Source organism: Triticum dicoccoides, chromosome 2A (genome assembly GCF_002162155.2).
Source record: "Triticum dicoccoides isolate Atlit2015 ecotype Zavitan chromosome 2A, WEW_v2.0, whole genome shotgun sequence".
NCBI classification, from domain to species: domain Eukaryota; kingdom Viridiplantae; phylum Streptophyta; class Magnoliopsida; order Poales; family Poaceae; genus Triticum; species Triticum dicoccoides.
The window spans coordinates 157,525,157-157,528,563 of NC_041382.1; positions in this window are offsets into that span (position 1 = coordinate 157,525,157).

Consider the following 3,407-nt stretch of genomic DNA (forward strand, 5'->3'; position numbering starts at 1 on the left):
TGGTTCAGTGGGTGGCGCCGGTGAACGGCGAGACGGCGGGGACGAGCCGGGGCATCGGCGTCGGGTGCCCCATTCCCGATCCAGATTCGGGGGAAGCAGAGGGGGAGTGGGATCGTGGGGGTGGGGAGTGGGCTAGGGTTTGCGGGGTGTGGGGATAAGGAGAGGGAGTGGGGGCCGACCTGGGCCGGCCTGGTTGGCCCAGAGGCCAGCTGGGCTGTGGCCCAGAGGGGGGGGTTCTTTCTCCTCTCTTCGGTTTCTTTTACTTTTTATTTATTTTTCTGATTTTGTTTTCTTTTAGTTTCCTTTTCTGTTCATTTTAGTTTCTGATATTTTTAGTTTCTTTAAAGTACTAAGTTAGCACCTAAATTAGTATCATCAAAATAGGCCACTGCCAAACCTAGTTTGGACCCAAAATAAATTAGTTTAATATTTCTATATTTTCAAAAGCAAATAAATTATTCTTTTAGCCACTGGTTTTAATTAGTTTTAGGGCATTTAAACACTTTGAAAAAGGTTTGTTCCACCACCAAAACTAGTTAGGGATTATTTGCCACATGACGAACATTTTAGTTTCAATATTTGAAAACTTTTATTGTTTGCTTGATTTTGAATTTGAATATGAATCGGTTTTAAACTAACGCGAGTTTATCGACAGTAACCGAGGTGACATGGCATCATTAGCAGAGGTTCACTGTAGCTTAATTACCCGGGCGTCACATTACCGGAGTACCAAGGGGTTACCGGAACCCCCCGGGGGCTTAATGGGCCATAGTGGGCCTTAGTGGAGAAGAGGAGAGGTGGCTAGGGCAGGGCCGCGTGCCCCTCCCCCTCTAGTCCAAATAGGACAAGGAGAGGGGGGCGGCACCCCCCTTTCGTTCCTCTCTCCCTCCTCTTCCCCCCTTCTCCTAATCCAACAAGGAAGGGAGGGAGTCCTACTCCCGGTGGGATTAGGACTCCTCCTGGCGCGCCTCCTCCTGGCCGGCCGCACCTCCCCCCTTTCTCCTTTATATACGGGGGCAGGGGGCACCCCATAGACACAACAATTGATTTGATCTTTTAGCTGTGTGCGGTGCCCCCCTCCACCATAGTCCACCTCGATAATACTGTAGCGGCGCTTAGGCGAAGCCCTGCGTCACCACGCCGTCGTGCTGATGAAACTCTCCCTCAACACTCGGCTGGATCAGAGTTTGGGGGGCGTCATCGGGCTGAACGTGTGTTGAACACGGATATGCCGTGCGTTCGGTACTTGATCAGTCGGATCGTGAAGACGTACGACTACATCAACCGCATTGTGCTAACGCTTCCACTTTCGGTCTATGAGGGTACATGGACAACACTCTCCCCTCTCGTTGCTATGCATCACCATGATCTTGCGTGTGCGTAGGATTTTTTTTTGAAATTACTATGTTCCCCAACATCGGTGATGGCCGATCCCACCGGCGATGGAGGCCGCCGGCACCGCCAAGCGCCAGATCTAGGGGGGAGGAAGGATGGAGGGAGAAGGGTGAGGGTGAACATGGAGAAAAACGGCCCCGCCGCTACCATCCCAGGGCCTGGCGCGGCTTCGCCAGCCATCTCTCCGGCGAGGCAATGCGGGGAAGGGTGGGAGGTTGGGGCCGGGCCGACGGTGGCTAGGGTTTCCCCCAGTCGCCTGGCCTGGGCTACGCAGGGTCAAGGGTAGGAGTCGCCCGCCAACACAAACAATTCCTGAATGCACATGAGCTTACCGATCTTGGACGTGCCGATGCATTTTAAGAAACATATGTATTGTATTGTCATTGTGTTGAGTGACAAGGTTTCCAAAGACCTCAAAATCCATGTTGAGTTGTTGGTCTCTCTCATTCTCTATAATCACCTTGTTCAATATAACACAATATGTCATGATCCTCCACAATATGTGCAGGCCTATAGACAATGGCAAAGTGAGGTGGCTACATACCGTTGATGCCAGTTTTTGGCACGGAAGAAAACATTATTAAGATGACCTCAATTGAAGAAGTGCTTTACATAAAAAAGTTTCATATTGTCAACATAAACAACTTGGATGTTTGGGTCATCGTCATCCGATCTCATCTCGAGGGCCAAAGCTATTCTCGAAGTAATAATATTTGGCATTCAAAGTATTGTTCGGCTAATTACATCTCAAAAGATGATCAGAGGAAGGTGTGCTCTACATGATTATCTTTGTCTCGTCGAGGCAATCGATTCTGATATAGAAATCATCTCAATCCAAGCTCATATAAAAAAGTTAAAGCCAATGCACCATGGACCGACCATGAGTAAGGAGTGGCCTCATATGAAAAAGTGTTCAACTTGGAAGTTGTTCGTAATGTTAAAACGATCAACTTTGCTTTTGGGGTCATCATCATCTGAGATAGTATGCGACCTACAAAGCCACCATAAGTCACGAACAGTCCAGTCAGCTGCATGACCGATTCTGACTAGAAGGTAAAGATGGTCCAGTAGAGTACTGACATGACCTTATTTGACAAAGTAATCAACATAAGGATCAGCCCCCTCCCCGGCGCACCATGTCAAACCCTACGCAGTTCCCCGCAGAAAGGACGACCCCAGAGATCATGTCTTGAAGACACTAGGGGTGTGTTTGGTTGCTCGCATAAGGCCTAACCAGGCCCGCGCAGGAAGGGAACAAGCTGTTTGGTTGCCTAGTTTTCCCGTTGGGCCTGCATAGCACGAAACTTAAAGCACCTCTGGGCCTGGCTCACTGGAAACACTCAGATCGGCAGTTTCTCACGAGCCAGGCCGAGGCGAGCACAAGCGAGTGGGCCCTTTCACAAGGGGAGACAGGAGGGATGCGAGGTGATTACGTGAGGTCTTCTTCAACCTTCAATAAGCTCCTGTCTAATCTCCTCCCTCTGATCTACACAACGGTGCTTCGGTTCGAGATAAGCTCTACACGAAAAAGATGCACCTCGATGCTACGGTTTCATTCAGGCGATCGGCTTGTAGTTTCGTCGGCCGTAAGTTATTAATCTCGTGTTCCCGTTCGAAGCTATTCTGGATGAATTTTGTCAGATTCATCGCGCACGATCGATCATTTGAAATTTCCTTTGACTAGAAGCCTAATTTCGCAGTTCCTCACAACATTCGTGTTGTAAGTTTTTGGTTTCGACGATCGTAGCTCCATCTCTCTTTGAACAGCAGTATACTGCACTGACGCCGCCATGTCGAGCTCCTCTGTCCTCTGCTCAGAGCCCTCCAATTCGTCCCTCTCGACGCTGAAGACCTTCCCCTTAATCTCCTTGCCCACGTGCTACTACACTAGAGTCGTTTCCGGCGTCACTCATCTCGGCCTACTCTCTGTCGACCTCCTACTACACTGACGCTGCAATGGCGCGCACACTGCTTTCTTGTGTCCTCTACCTCCGCGCACACTGCAGTTTGCC